Source organism: Ictidomys tridecemlineatus, chromosome 11 (assembly GCF_052094955.1).
Source record: "Ictidomys tridecemlineatus isolate mIctTri1 chromosome 11, mIctTri1.hap1, whole genome shotgun sequence".
Taxonomy (NCBI): Eukaryota; Metazoa; Chordata; class Mammalia; order Rodentia; family Sciuridae; genus Ictidomys; species Ictidomys tridecemlineatus.
The window spans coordinates 75,915,240-75,932,481 of NC_135487.1; positions in this window are offsets into that span (position 1 = coordinate 75,915,240).

Here is a 17,242-nt window from a genome sequence, read left to right on the forward strand (position 1 = left end):
TATTGTGAATTGTGCTGCTATGAACATCGATGTAGCAGTATCCCTATAGTACGCTCTTTTAAGGTCTTTAGGGAATAGTCTGAGAAGGGGAATAGCTGGTTCAAATGGTGGTTCCATTCCCAGCTTTCCAAGGAATCTCCATACTGCTTTCCAAATTGGCCACACCAATTTGCAGTCCCACCAGCAATGTATAAGTGTACCCTTTCCCCCACATCTTCGCCAGCACTTGTTGTTGTTTGACTTCATAATGGCTGCCAATCTTACTGGAGTGAGATGGTATCTTAGGGTGGTTTTGATTTGCATTTCTCAGACTGCTAGAGATGGTGAGCATTTTGGATAAAAAAAAAATGTGGCATTTATACACAATGGAGTATTACTCTGCACTAAAAAATGACAAAATCATGAAATTTGCAGGGAAATAGATGGCATTAGAGCAGATTATGCTAAGTGAAGCTAGCCAATCCCTAAAAAACAAATGCCAAATGTCTTCTTTGATATAAGGAGAACAACTAAGAACAGAGCAGGGAGGAAGAGCATGAGAAGAAGATTAACATTAAACAGGGACAAGAGGTGGGAGGGAATGGGAGAGAGAAGGGAAATTGCATGGAAATGGAAGGAGACCCTCATTGTTATACAAAATTACATATAAGAGGAAGTGAGGGGAAAGGGAAAAAACAAGGGAGAGGAATGAATTACAGTAGATGGGGTAGAGAGAGAAGATGGGAGGAGAGGGGAGGGGAGGGGGGATAGTAGAGGATAGGAAAGGCAGCAGAACACATCAGATACTAGTATGGCAATATATAAAACAGTGGATGTGTAACCGATGTGATTCTGCAATCTGTATATGGGGTAAAAATGGGAGTTCATAACCCACTTGAATCAAATGTATGAAATATGATAGGTCAAGAGCTATGTAATGATTTGAACAACCAATAATAAAAATTTAAAAAAAAATGTTGCCAATCTGAGAGGCAAAGAGAAGGTATAAAATTGTTGTCCAGGTACTATGGTCTGATGTGTTCTCCGAAATCCATATATTGAAAACCTAATTACTGAGTTCAATGTAGTCCCAGCTACTCAAGAAGCTGAGGTAGGAGAATTGCTTGAGCTCAGGAGTCCAAAGCCAGCCTGGACAAGATAGAGTCCACTGGGAGGGGAAGTGGGGAGAAAGAAGAAATAAAGATCTCTGGTAAAGGTGGATACATAAACAATTATAAAAGCTACTACTATATTTTAAAAAATCCTTACTTACCAATATGATGGTGGATCCTCTGGTTATTATGAGGACAGAACTTTCATGAATGGAATCAGTGCCCTTATGAAAGAGGTCCCAGAATGTGGTTTTACCCTTCCATCATGTGAGGACACAGCAATCCGTATGAACAAGAAAGAGGGCCTTCACCAGAAACTAAACCTGCTGGTGTCTTGATCATAGACTTCCCAGCCTCCCAAACAGCAAGAAATAAATTTCTGTTACTTATATGCTACCTAACTGAAGGTATTTTGTTGTAACAGCTAAACTAGAACATTAGGAGAGTAAAATCATAAATTCACTAGAGAAATATAATGTGATTGCTGCTGTCATGAACCTACTTGTTGTTCACGGTCATGATTCTGTGTTCTGCCCCAGATACATTGAGCCTCTTGGATGCAGACACCAGATTAGGCAGAGATACAAAAAAAAGATCAAAATTCAGATTTCGGTCAAATTAACAATATTCTTTCTGTGACTACGACTACAGGCTTCCACAAGTCATTTCATGAAAAATGGGCACATATTTGTGCCAATACGGAGTTGTGTTTTTTTAAAAACCAATATCTATTCAGTATTTTCCTCTTCATTCTAGTTTTTCAACTTCATGGTCATCAGTCTATCTACCTAATTCATCCTGCCCCTTAAGTTTGAGGTGAGAGTCAGTCCTCTAGGCATTTTTTTTTCTTTTTGAGCTGGATCTCTCTATGTAGCTCAGGTTAGTCTCAAATTCTTCAGCTCAAATGATCCTTTCTAAACATCCCAAGTAGCTGGGACTACAAGTATATGCACCACTGAAACAGAAGAGAAGATCCTATTTTTATCAGAATCTCTCTTACATTTTCTCCCACCTACTGTCTTTACTTGATTTTCTAAACATCTTGTGTTGACCTATGTTCAAAACACACCCCATTTATCAAAGAACAGATTCAAAGGACAGTCGGAGATACACATAACACACACACACACACACACCCACACACACACACACACATACAAATTCCTTTATTTTAAAGGAATAAAGGAATTTGGCTCCTGTGATTGTGGGGATTGACTTAGACTGAGTCCATAGGGCACACTGACAGACTAAAAACCCAGGACCAGACACAGTGGTGCACACACATCTGTAATCCCAGCTACTTAGGAGGCTGAGGCAGGAGGATGGCAAGTTCAAGGATAACTTCAGCAATTTAGCAAGACTTTCTGTCTCAAAATAAAAAGGACTGGATGTAACTCAGTGATAAAGTGTCCCTGGGCTCAATCTTCTGTGAAAATCCAAAACAACAACAACAAAAACAAATTAATAACAAAACTCAGGGAGGAGATAGATGATTGGCTTAAGTCTGAAGTTCTTAAGGCTGGTTGGCTAGAAATTCAGACAGGTTGTTATGCTGCATTTTTTCTTCTCCAGGAAACTGGTTTTTGTTGTTGTTAGTGGTGATGGTTTTTTTGTTTTGTTTCCCCTCTTTAGGCTTCAACCTATGAGATTGGCCCACCCACATTATCGAGAGTAATCTCCTGTGGCTGGGCTTGTGGCTAAGTGTTAACACACTTGCCCCACAATGTAAGGTACTTGGTTCCATCCTCAGTATCACATAAAAATAAATAAATAAATAAAGGTAATGTATTAATCTACAACTAAAAAAAAAATTTTTAAAGTAATATCCTTAAAGTCAACTGATTAAACACATTAACCACATTTACAAAATACCTTCATAGCAACAACTACATTAGCATTTGATTAAATAACTGGATACTAGAGCTTATTCTTGTTAATACATAAGACTAACCATCTGTATTCATTTGTTTTCCATTGCTATAACAATATATATATATACATATATATATATATATATACATATAAACATATATATATATATATATACACACACACACACACATAACCGTGTAATTTTTTCTTTTTGTTACTGGAGGTTGAACCCAGGGGCACTCTTCCACTGAGCTACATCCCCAGCACGCTACCCTCTTTTTTTGAGACAAGTTCTCCATAGGTTGCTGAGACGGACTTCCAGCCTCAGCCCCCCCAGTCACTGGGATTACAGGCATGCCTGGATGAGGTTGGATAATAAAGAGAAAAAAAATTTAGGCTGTGATTGCCTGTAATTCCAGTGACCTGGGAGACTAAGACAGGAAGATTGCAATTTCAAGACCAGCCTAGGCAACTTAGTAAGACCCTGCCTCAAAAAGTAAAAAGGGCTAGGGCTATAGCTTGTTTATAGAGTGCCCCTGGATTTAGTCCCCAGTAGTGAAGAGGAAGAAGGAGGAGAAGGAGGAAGAGGAGGGGAGGCTGGAGGGGGAGAGGAGGAAGAGGAGGAGGAGGAGAGGGAGAGGAGGAGGAGGAGAAGAAGGGGAAAAGAGAAAAGAAAAATAAAAAGACTTTATTTAGTTTGTTTTTGTAGGTTGAAAGTTCAAACAGCATAATACTGGTTTTTTCAAGGAACTTGCTGATTGTATCATGTCATGACTGATGGCATCATGGTGGGACAGATCACATGGTGAGATCGGAAGCCAGAGGTCAGGAAGGAGCTAGTCTTTCTTTTTTTTTTTTTTTCTTTTTCCTTTGTTCTACTTAGACATGACAGTAGAATGCATGTCAATTCATTGTACACAAATAGAACACAACATTTCAATTCTCTGGTTGTACGCGATGTAGAGTCACACCATTTGTGCAATCATATGTGTACCTAAGGTAATGATGTCCGCCTCATTCCACCATCTTTCCTGCCCCCATGCCCCCTCCCCGCCCTAGTCTTTCTCTTTTTAAATATCTCTCTTTTGATAAGAGTTCCCATGAGAACTATGAGGGCAGCATCCCCAATGACCCAAGCCCCCCCTTAACACTGTACTCTGCTAAAAAAATATATACTTTTAGGGCTGGGGATATAGCTCAATTGATAGAGTACTTGCCTCCTGTGCACAAGGTCCTGTAGGTTGAAAGTTCAAACAGTTGAAAGTTCAAAAGTTCAATCCCCATCACACACACACACACACACACACACACACACACACACACACACCTATATACCTCTTAAAGCCAGGTGTGGTGGTACACACCTTTAATTCCAGCTGCTCAGGAGACTGAGGCAGGAGGATCATGAGTTCATGGCCAGCCTGGGAAACTTAGTGAGACTCTGTCTCAAATTTTTTAAAAAGTGTGAGGCTGAGGATATATAACTTAGTGGTAGATACTTGCCCAGCATGCATGAGACCCTGGGTTTAATACCTAGCACCACCAAAAATAAATAAAGGTGGGGGGGCTGATTTGGGTAGGCTTGTTTTTTTCTTCTGTTTTGTTTTTTTATTGGTAGTGAGGATTGAACCCAGAGGCACTTTACCACTGAGCTACATCCTAATCTGTTTATTTTTTTATTTTGAGACATGTTCTCACTAAGTTACTTAAGACCTCACTAAATTACCCAGGCTGGACTTATGATCCTTCTGCCTCAGCCTCATGAGTCTTTGGTATTACAAGGTTATGCCACTGAGTCTGGCTAGACTCTGCTTCTTAAAAGGTGCCACCACCTCCCAACATTGCCGCACTGAGGACCAAGTTTCCCACACACAAAGCCCCGGGGGCATGTTGAAATCATATCTAAACTATAACATCATTATACTTCACATAAAAGCAATTACAGAACAACTATATTTTATTCGATATTTACTATTTGCCAAGTATAAGACTAAGCACTTCAAATTAACTAAATAATTTTATACCCCAACGACCCCAAGAGATGACTTAGTAAAAATTAATACAATTGTACAGATAAAGGAACTCAGGTTCAGAGAAGTGAAGTAATATGCTTAGTCACATAACTAGTAAGTCATTGAATAAGGGCTCCTGAAAAGTTTGTTGTAGGAAGTTCCTTTGGTCTCTAATAGATCTCCTGTGCTTAGGCCCCAAGTCCCCAATGAAATCATTCCACATTACCCCAAAGCTATAGCCACAAGCCTGAGAGTCACCAACACTCTTTCAAAGTGATCCTTAGTTCTAGCTGTCAGACTCCAACAACACAAAAACTTCCAGAGAAATTAACCACAACAAATTCCAAAAGTGAGGTTAAGCAATGTGAGAATGAGAGGCAGGAAGGCAAGCCTAACCACTTGCTCTGGTTTTGAAGGCGACACCCAGAGATGAGAGTTTTCATTCTCCATGTTGACTCGTCTAACATTGTTCAAACTCACCATCTGCTATAATATCAAAATTTTGCATATGGATAACTAAACACCTAATATCTTCATACTTTAATTCTTCAAGATTGTGTTCAAGGGCTGGGGATGTAGCTCAAGCGGTAGCGCGCTTGTCTGGCATGTGTGCGGCCCAGGTTTGATCCTCAGCACCACATACCAACAAAGATGTTGTGTCTGCCGATAACTAAAAAAATAAATAAATATTAAAATAAAAAACGATTGTGTTCAAGACTCACCTCTTCTCTATTTTCTATTTTTCTCTCTTTTTATCATTTTCAGAAGCCTATACCCCCATGCTTTCTCCTTCCTCACCTCATTTTTTTTGTTAGTAAAGATAGTTTAAAATTATTCACTCCAAGGTGTGAATTATGCTTGTCTCTCCTAGCAGCTTTTGCATTTACTTTTGAATACAATCTTTATTTAAATTACTAGATTTCTGATCATGAACTATTAGTCCTTAGCCAAGGAGGCATTTAGTAGCTATAAAGTCTTCTGATTGTGGTTGTTCTGAATAATCCCTTATTCTCACTTAGCCTGCCTTGTTTATTTCTGGCCTTGTTTAAAAAAAAAAAAAAAAACTCCCTTTATGTGAGGTCCTGGCACTTTCCCCATATCCATTTTGAGAAAGAAGCCTGAAAGAGCTAAAATAATGAGATATCAAGGTAGAAATTAAGCTTATATATATTTCCTCATTACTACTAATAAGAATAAACATTGAGATTTTATTTAATCCTCATAGTAACTCTGGGAGATAGGAACTATTATTATTGTCATTTTATAGTAAAGAATTAGGGCTGGGTACAGTGGTGCACACCTGTAATTCCAGCAGCTCCGGAGGCCTGAGGTAGGAAGGAGTTCAAAAGCCAGTGTCAGCAACTGTGAGGCACTAAGCAACTCAGTGAGACCCTGTCTCTAAATAAAATACCAAATAAGTCTGGGATGTGACTCAGTAGTTCTGTGCCCTGAGTTCAATCCTGGGTACCAAAAAAAAAAAAAAAGGAATTTGGAGGTCAGGGAGGTAGTAATGGGACTATGCTAAAACCTAGAACCAACTCACTCTTAAGCTCAGGCATTGACAGTTTCAGCTTAAAATTCACCCAGAGGAACTAGGATTGTGGCTCAGCAGTAGAATGCTCGCCTAACATGCATGAGGCACTGGGTTTGATGCTCAGCATCACATAAAAGTAAAAGATATTGTGTCCACCTAAAAATTAAAAAAAAATAAATATTTTTAAAAAATTCGCCCATGAGAAGCAGGATACAGGAGAATACAGCAGGAAAGTAACATAAATTATCTCTGGGGAGATTTATTAAAGTTTTTTTCTTTCTTTTTTTTCTCTGTCTCTTCAGTACTGGGGATTGAACCCAGGGACTTGAACATGCTAAACAAGCATTCTACCACTGAGCTATATCCCTTATGCTTTTTGGAAAGTTTTATTTTGAGACAGGGCCTCATTAAATTGCTGAGGCTGGCCTCAAATTTGGCGTTCCTCCTGCCTCTGCCTCTGTCTCCTGATTAACTGGGACCTGAGGTACATGCTTCTGTGTTCAGCATCTAGAAATTTTCTTGTCTGGACCTGTACTTCACCTATGGTGAGCATGACACCATGTTTTAATGATTAATTCAATGATAAGTAACCCAAACAAGTACACATAGGCAAACATTCTAGTTTAGTAGTGAAGTTAAAACTATACCTAATTGTGTCCATACTAATGCTGATCAGAACCTGTTATTCCAGTGTAAACATTGCAGTGACACTGGTTGTATGAGGGCAAAGTTCAAAGGATCTCAACTGCATCTCATCAAAAACTGAAGGTTAAGACTATAACCAATCAATCCAGGAGGCCAAACATGTGGGTGATTGCAGATAACCAACCAGTGATGGCTTGGAGGACACAACAGGGACATAAGCAGCTTTCTAGGTGGGGAGGTGGAATGAGAGAACTGGTTTTGAAGCTGCACATAACATACATAGCACTTTACAGAAATTGAGAAAATATCAATTGTCTATTTCAGTGATTGGAGTGCTAATGAAAACTGTGAAGACTAAAACACTCTCCCCTGTGGTAAAACCCCCATAAAATGTGGTCTGTAATCTTTCTTGGCTTGTCAGTTTCAAACCCTCAGCTACTCTAGAATTGACTGGCAGGAGAGTTAAAGAAAGGGGCCAAAATTAAGAGACAGTGTGTGGGGGGAGAAGAAGAGGGATGCATAGTCAATTCCACAAAGGAGAGTATCCATCTGTGTATTATAAAAGATAATATACCAAAAAAACAGCCAGGGGCTGTGGCTCGGCAGTAGAGCACTTGCCTCGCATGTGTGAGGCCTTGGGTTAGATTCTCAGCACCGCATATAAGTAAATAAAATAAAGGTCTATCAACAACTGGAAAAAAAAATCTTAAAAAAAAAAAGCCAGGCATGTAGCCAGCTACTTGGGAAGCTGAGGTAGAAGGATCACTTGAGCCCAAAGTTTGAGAACTTGAGACCAGTCTGAACAACATAGTGAGACCTCATCTCAAAAACAAAAACACAAAAACACTGTGGTATCTATATCGTGTGTTCTACATTTTTTTTGGCCAAATTCAGATGTATACCTGAATGTGACCTGTGTGAAATCAAAAGAAATTCTGGGCTTACTTCCTGGTTTTAAGATAACAACACCTAGAGGCTGAGGTTGTAGCTCAAAGGTAGAGCGCTTGCCTAGCATGTGTGGGTGCTGGGTTCAATCCTCAGCACCACATAAAAATAAATAAATAAAGGTATTGTGTCCAACTACAACTAAAAAACAAAATATTTAAAAAAAAAAAAAGATACCAACACTTGGAATTGTAAAGCCACACCGAAACCTATGGACTCTGTCATTAATTACCTTCTGTTCCTGAGGCATGCCCCCAACGCAACCCCCACCCCCACCCCCCAAGGCACACACACTTCCTCTGCTTCCTCTACCTCTGACTTTCTTCTCTCCTTAGCTCCTCCCGCTGCATTATTGGAAATACAGCAATTTTGTCAAGCTTCTCCCAAAGCTACATCTATATGCTCCTCCCCTTCCCAATTTTCAGACCAGTGGCCAGTAGCTGCACACTTCTTCAGGTACACTGAACGGAGAAGAGCATGTCATTTGTTTATTTCCCTATTTTCCTTCTGCCTCTGGAAATAGGCTTCATCTCAGGCAGTCTTCTGACCGCACTCCCCCTTCTGGTGAAGAGTGGCACTACAGGAAAGAGCCAACAAATCGAAGGTGAACTTCTATTTATCAAAAAAATACCTCAATTAAAATTAAAAGAGAGAAACGACCCAGGGGAAAACAGGGCATGGTGGCACTCTTACTGCTCTTAATACACAAAGAACACTTACAAATCTACAGAGAAAGGAAACATCAAACTAATAGGAAAATTAACAAAGATTGTAAATTGTAAATAGATAAGCAATTATAAATCACAAAGGTTACTCTAGTAGTATTCACAAAGGCCAGAATTTTAGCCCAGGTTTATCTCAGAAGAAGGGATAGTTGAAAAAGAAGTCAGTTAAAAATTAGAATTTTTAGCCAGTCAGAGTGGCATATGCTGAGGAGGCTGAGGCAGAGGATCCCTTGAGCTCAGGAGTTGGAGAACAACCCAGGCAAGAATTCACTTGTTGATATTTTATTGTTATTTTCAATTTTATAATATATTTGTGTAACAATATATAGGAAAGAATATATTAGAAGGAAATATAGGAAAGAAAAAGACAAGAATTCAGTCTTGGTTGGAAGTTCCTTTTGGAAGAAGAGATTATAGAAGGTGAAAAAAAAACACAAGAGGAGTACCAGAAGTAAAGTTCAGGGAAAAGTTGGATTTCTCTCTCTCTTTCTTTCTTTTTTCTTTTTTTTTAAGGGGGGGAGGTTATTACTGGGGATTGAACCCAGGAGAGATTTACCATTAAGCCTCACCTTCAACCACTTTTTTATTTTTTATTGTTTTGGAAACAGGGTCTCACTAAGCTGCCCAGGCTGGCCTACAACTTAGGATCCTCTTGCCTCAGCTTCCCAAGTTTCTGGGATTACAGGCCTGGCTGTGCAGCAACACATCTGGTTGGATTTTTTTCTCTGAGACCCTCTAAGTATAACATTCTTTCCCTCCCTCCCTTCCTTCCTTTCTCTCTCTTTTTCATATGGACTCTTGCTATGTAGCCCAGGCTGGCCTTGAACTTCAGGTTCAAGTGATCCTTCTGCCTCAGCCTCTCAAGTAGCTGAGACTGCAAGTGTGCCACCATGCCCAGTTTTAAGTATAAGTGTTTAATAGGAACCCAAGCTGATACATAATGATTCCATACAGACTGATGTATTTGTGGCTACAATTATATTTTCTCAGTGACTGATTTAATTAGCACAGCAGACTGTATTTTTTCAAAGACGCTTACAACACTATATCCCATTCCTCATGCCCTTTGAGTGCCATTCTACTTCTCCTATTAGAAGGTAAAATCCGTCTCCCCCTCTCTTGGGTATGCCTTTCTGTCTTGACCAATAGAATATGGTGAAGTCACTTTGTGCCATACACTTCTAATTCGTTCTCTTAGAACACTCAGTCTTGAATCCTAGCCACATTCTGTGAGGAAGCCCAAGAAGTCATGAAAAGAGGCCCATATGGAGGAGAACCAAACTCCTAGCCAACATTCCAGCCATGTGAATGAACCATCTTGAATGTGGGATCTCAAAAACTCCATTGAGCTGTTTTAACTGATGCTGAATGGAGCAGAGATAATCTTTCCAAACTGAGTCCTGCCTAATTGCAGATTCATGAGCAAAATAAATGAGTTTTATTATTTATTTTATTTATTATTTTACTTTTATTTTAAAAGCCTCTGTAAAGTATACAGTCCCAGCTACTCAAGTGGCTGAGGTAGGAGGACTGCTTGAGCCAGAAATTGGGGGCCTGCCTGGGGAGTACAGTTAGACTTGGTCTCTTAAACAAACAAACAAACAAACAACAAACAAAAACCTATTTTGGAGTAGATTAAGACAGACCAACTGGCAAATGGAATAACTAGGAAAAATGCTCAGAGATCATAGTGTGCTTGCCAAAGTATTATAGACATTTCATTTATTCATTAAATGTATTTCATACCAAATTCTGGTTTGCATGCTGGAAATACAGCAGTGATTGATTGCAACAGATGATGTCCCCTTTCTGTCTTCACAGAGTGTTTGTGTCTGGGAAGGCAGGCAGACTAGAAACAAATTAACAAGAGAATGTATATTTGCTAAGTGGTAACAGATATTATGGAGAAAACACAGAATATAGGGAATAGACAGTGAGGGGTGTTCTATCTTAGATGCAGTGGTTAGGGAAGGCCTTTATGAAAAGGGGATAATTGAAGAGAGACCTGAAAGAGGTAAGGCAGCACACCAATGAATATCTGGTAGTCAAGAAGTCAGAGCAGGGGGCTGGGTTTGTGGCTCAGTAGAAGTGCTCACCTAGCACATGCAAAGCCCTGGGTTCAATCCTCAGCACCACACAAAAATAAGTAAATAAAATAAAGGTATTGTATCCAACTATAACTAAAAATTAAATATTAAAAAAAGGAAGTCAGAACAGAGGGAACAGTTAGTGCGACGATTCTGTCCTTGGAGACCCCATACTGAAGCAGAATGAGGGAGGGATGAATGAGAGGAGATGAAGACAAGAGAAGCATGCCGGAGGCCAAAGCACATAAGGTTTTGTAAGCTATGATGAGGGATTCCAGCATGAGGGTTTTCGGCATAGATGTGGCATGATCTGACTTTTATTTTATTTTTGAGGTGCTAGGGATTTAACCTAGGGCCTCATGCAGTCTTGGCAAGCATTCTACCACTGAGCTCTATCCCTAACCTTTTTTAAATTTTGAGACAGAATCTTGCTGAATTGTCCAGACTGCTGACCTCAAACATATATGTGTGTGTGTGTGTGTGTGTGTGTGTGTGTGTGTGTGTGTGTGTGTGTGATTTTTTTAAGTATAGCTACCAGGATACAGATGTGGAACGAGAGAAAGAGACATCAAAATGTGACTCTAAGATGTTTGGTGTTGTTTGCTCCATACCAAGAATATTTTTGTACTTTTCTCCTTCATCAGAGTTCCTGGAGTCATTCTGTGTATTCAAACACTCAAACATTCATCTGGTAACCATGATGCAAATACTGAATGCCATTCAGATGACTCCTTTAAGCACAGACTCTTCAAGACGCTGACTCCACACAGAAATGTGGGAATGACTCAGAGTATTATGACCATCACTCTGAAGTTGTTTGTAACAAATATAATTACACGTTTATGTTTGCAATATTTTCTTGAAGAAGTTGGCTTTATTATAATGTACTAAGAGGAGCATCAATAATTTATGTTGTTTTTCTCAAAGTATTTGGTGAGCCTGCATGTGCACATCTTAGATTTTCTCTATACGTCCAAGTAACTGAAGAGGGAGACAGATGTTACTAGTACAATTAAACAAGTGGCTTCTCCAAAGAATTTATGGAGTTTGCCATTATTCATTCTTGTTTCTCCCAGGCTGGAATTACAGACATGTGCCACCGTGCCCAACAATTTCACCTTTATTTTTTAAAATATCTTTATTTTTTGTGGGGGGCTAGGGATTGAACCCAGTGCCTCACACGGGTGAGGAAAGTGCTCTACCGCTGAGCTATGACCCCAGCTCCTCACCTTTATTTATAAACAAAATGAATTGTAGTTAATCAAGCCAAAGAATGTTCATATTTCATCAACCAAAATTGATCATGGAGGATCTTCAAAAGTTAAATATACACACTTATGAAATTTTCAGAGTAACAGGTCTTTCTTTTAGCACAAAAGGCAGGCTCAGGTCCAAAAATTATAGCGATGATGGCATCCGCATTCCATTGTTATAGGCTGCGGCATCCACTTCTTCATCTAAAATAAAGTGGCAATAATGATCCTATTACAGTGTTTTTTAAGGATAAATGAGAAAAATGTAATAAATGCTTGGCACATACCAGACCATGGCTCTACCACTGAGTTATATTCCCAGCCTATACTTTTTTTTTTTTTCTTGGTCTGGGAGATAGAGCCACATCCCCAGCCCTTTTTAATATATTTTTAGAGACAGGGTCTCCCTGAGTTGCTTAGGGCCTTGCTAAGTTGCTGAGGCTGGTTTTGAACTGCGATGCTCCTGACTCAGGCTCCCAAGCTGCTGGGATTACAGGCACTATTTTTAATATACAGAAATCCAGAAGCTCCTTTTCCCTGTTCGATTCACTCTCCCCCACCCCTCCCCATCAAGTCTGAGTCCAGAATCAGTGGAAGACCATGAAAGTCACGCAGAGCCATCCAGCAGGGGGCAGTGCAGACATTTCAGGCCCTGTTGTCTTTAGCAGGAGTGAAGTTCATTAGAAATACCTTCCTTTGACTCAGGCAAGAGGAAACCTTGCTCTGACTCTGTACTTTATAAAGCCTTGCATAGAAACAAACACACAGAAAAAGTAAGCTTATTAAAGAACACATGGCTACAAAATAAACAAAAACGCACTTGGCTTCAGGCACCTCTGTCACTTAGGACTTGACACTCACTCTGACCAGATGTAATAAGCATCTGACCTGGTCATCAATACCTTCTAGGCCCCAGAAAAATGCTGCTCCACATTTTCTGTACTGTGCCCCCCAGACAAAAGGCAATTGTGCCCGAGGATCGTGAAGATTTTTGATTTCTGATGCTGTTGACATTTGAAATGGACATTGCTTCAGAGTGTAGGACTTGAGTAATGGAATTTTTTTTTAAACATAAGAGAAGTAAAACTAAATTAACTTATTAAATTCTTTCTTTCTGATAATATGAATGCAAACGATTCTTAAATCATGAAGCATTATGTCTAAGAATAGCTAAGTATCCATTTTCTTGTCTTCATAGTCTAATTTGACATTCTAATTCATCATATTGAAACAGATAGATTTTATTGAGACCAGATATGAAATGCTTCAGATGAATAAATCAAGACAACAAAGGTGCTTATATGAAGAGCAAATCAGTCTGACAGAAAAATGAATTTTGAGTTGGTACTTCCTAGTTATTTGGTGTGTAGTGTTGCTTGCTGTTAAGAAGGTTAATAGAAGCCTTAAAACTTGAAAGAATCTAAAATGTATAAAGATTAAAACTTTAGAGAAAAAAATATTTTTAATACTAGGGATTAAACCCAGGGGTGCTTCACCACTGAGCTGTAACCCAGTCCTTTTTATTTTTTATTTTATTGTATTTATTTTTCTGGTTGTAGATGGACACAATCTTTATTTATTTATTTTTTATGTGGTACTGAGGATTGAACCCAGTGCCACACACTTGCAAATCAAGCATTCTACAACTGAGCTACAATCCCAGACCCCCTTTTTTATTTTTTGAGGCAGAGTCTTGCTAAATTTCTGAGGGTCTTGCTAAATTCTGAGGCTGGCCTTAAACTTGAGATCCTCCTACCTCAGCCTCCTAAATTGCTGGGATTACAGGCCTGTGCCACTGTGACCAGCTATAGAAATTTTTTTTTTCTAAATTGAATGAAACTATAAAAGAAATGTTCAGTGAAAGTCACATTCTAATTAAATACCAGAAAATTTAGAACAAGGAAATAAGTTTGTGTGACTGTAGAGAAGAAAATACAAATAAATCTAAAATGAATTTCTAAAGTTAAAAAAACTTTTTAGGGGACACAGTCTCATTATGTACCCCAGGTTGACCTCAAACTCCTGGGTTCAGCTGGATGTGAGAACACACTGTAATCCTAGAGGCTGGGAAGGTGAAGGCAGGAGGATTGCAAGTTCAAAGCTAGCCTCAGCAACTTAGTGAGGCTCTAAGCAATTTAGCTCCCTAAGTTGAAACTCTGTTTCAAAATAAAAAATAAAAAGGGCTGAGGAAGTAGCCCAATGGTTAACAGCTCCTGGGTTAAATCCCTAGTACCAAAACAAAAACTAACTCCTCATTTCAAGTGATCCTCCTGCTTCAGCCTCTAGAGTAGCTGGGAGTATAGGCCTGTACCACCTTGCATTGCTTGAGATTATTTTCTGATCCTAATAAATCAGTGCATGAAGGCCCATTAAAAAGACATTTGAACAAACAGAGCAACATATTGCTATTCTGTTTTTCTTTATCATATTCTAGCACTGAAATATTAGAAGAATTTGCCAAAACCTGTACAGATGTAGTACTACTGCTCTTACTAATAATGTTATACAAGAGACTATGCAAACTGTAATAAAATGCCAGTGATTTGTACATAGTAGCATTAATATCTCTAGTAATATTTTCTGTGAAAAAATAATTTATCCATGATTCTTATCACATTGTTTAAATATCATATATAAAAATCATGATTCATTTCCAAATGTAAGTATAGCTTTAAGGCTTTAAGGATTTTATTTAAAATTCCAATTTCTCTTGTTTCAGTGGAACAAAATTTCTCCAAACTGAAATTAAATAAGTTTATTTAAGGGATGGGGTTGTGACTCAATGGTAGAGTGCTTGCCTAGAATGTGTGAGGAACTGGGTTTGATTTTCGGCACCATATATAAATGAATAAATAAAATAATGGTCCATCAATAACTTTAAAAAGTTAAAAAAAAAAGAAAACTATTTAAGAAAGTAATGATATACAAAAGATTGTCTAACTTGGCCTTACTATCTGTGGAACACAAATGATGTGATATCTTAATGATAATGTAAACATTTTGCTGAAATGAAGACATGAAATGGAAATTTTATGGAATAAATGTACTATATTATAATTTATGAATTGTGTACATCTTTATTTTACCAGTCATCAAAACATTAACAGCCTAGCTGGGGGCAGTGGTACAGGCCTGCAATCCCAGCAATTCTCAAGACTGAGGCAGGAGGACTGCAAGTGAGGGCACACTAGGCAACTTAATAAGACCCTGTCCCAAAATAAAAAATACAAAGGATTGTGTGGCTTAATGGGTTTAATTCCCAATAAGGCTCCCCCCCACCAAAAGAAAAAAAAAAGTAAAAAGAAAGAAACCTCAAAAATCATGAAAACTCTCAGACATGCTCAATCATTTTTATTTTGATATTTTGTTGAATTTCAGTTGCATGAAAAGCCATAGCTTGGGGTTGGAGTTGGGAGTGTAGCTTGGTGATAGAGTATGTACTTATTATGTGTGAAGCCCTAGGTTTATTCACCAACCAACCAACAAACAAAACAACCACAGCTTTATACAAACAAACAGGGGTTGGGGTTGTGGCTCAGTGGTAGAGCCCTCACCAGCATGCATGAGGCACTGGGTTTGATCCTCAGCACCACATAAAAATAAAGATACTGTGTCCACCTAAAACTAAAAAATAAATATTAAAAAAGAAACAAAGTTTATTCTTTATTTGGCTAATATTTTTCTCCTAGATCAAAGTACAGGTTTAAAAAACTTAAAATTTTTCCAAGGGCTCAAGGTGTAATAGTGGTAGAGCACTTGCCTAGCATGTATGAAACTCTCTGGTTTTGATTGACAACTTCAAAAAAACAAAAAAAAAAAAAGAAAGAAAAAAAAGAAAAAATTTCAATGAATTAATAGCTATAAAGATCTAATTATAAAGTAGTTCACTTACCATCTTTCAGTATATAACTATAAACTCTATGTAAAGCAAAAACCAATTACAATTAAAAATATTAATTTGCAAATAAGATAATTGAGCCCAGGGCCCTGTGAATGTTAGTTAAATTCTCTATCACTGAGCTATATGCACTGCTCTGCTGATTTGTATTTGTGTGTGTGTGTGTGTGTGTGTGTGTGTGTGTTGCTGGGGATTGAACCCAGTGCCTATATGCACTTGAGGCACACACTCTGCCAACTGACCTGTATTTCCAGCCCTCTGCTGATTTTTTTATACCTTTATATATTTATTTGTATATGGTGCTGAGGATCGAACCCAGTGCCTCAAACATGTTATGCAAGCGCTCTACCTACCACTGAGCCACGACCCCAGCCCTGCTGATTTGTTTTCTACTTGTAATTTGTACCAGACATATTTAATTAAATTGAGTTTGCCTTCATTTCAAATATTGTTTCAAAGCCATGTTTCCAATTCTAGCAGGGATCAATGTTTAATTTTTTTATTTTGAAATAATTTCAAAACTACAGATTGATTGTAGCATTTGTACAAAGAATTTTCATGTACCCTTCTTGCAAATTCCCTGTTGTTGACATTTTAACAAATTTGCCTTGTTAATATCTCTCTTCCTCTCTCTCTCTCTCTCTCTTTCTCTCTCTGATCCTCTTGCTTCAGCCTCTGGAATTCTGGAATAATGGGTATGTGCCACCACACCCAGGAACTGTTGATTTTTAACTTTAACCATTTATTTATTTATGTTATTTTATATATATATTATACATATATATATGTATACACACATATTTTAGTTGCAGATGAACACACAGTGTCTATTTATTTTTATGTGGTGCTGAACTCAGCACCTTGTGCATGCTAGGCGAGTGCTCTACTGCTGAGCCACAACCCCAGCACCCCCAGCCCCAACTCTAATCATTTAAGTAAGGTGATACTGACCACAGGTGCTGGACAAGAATGCCTGTCCCCTGGTATCACTAACAGCATTGACTGAGCTAGCCATGCAGCCCCAAACCCCCAGTTATGACTAAAGGAAATGAGTACACATATTTTTAATTTTGTTGCTATAGATTTATAAAATAAAAAGAAGGAAGATAAACATTTAACTCAATGATGTGGTAGTTTTCTAAATATTCAGATGAATGGTATATGGGTCTTCATATGTATT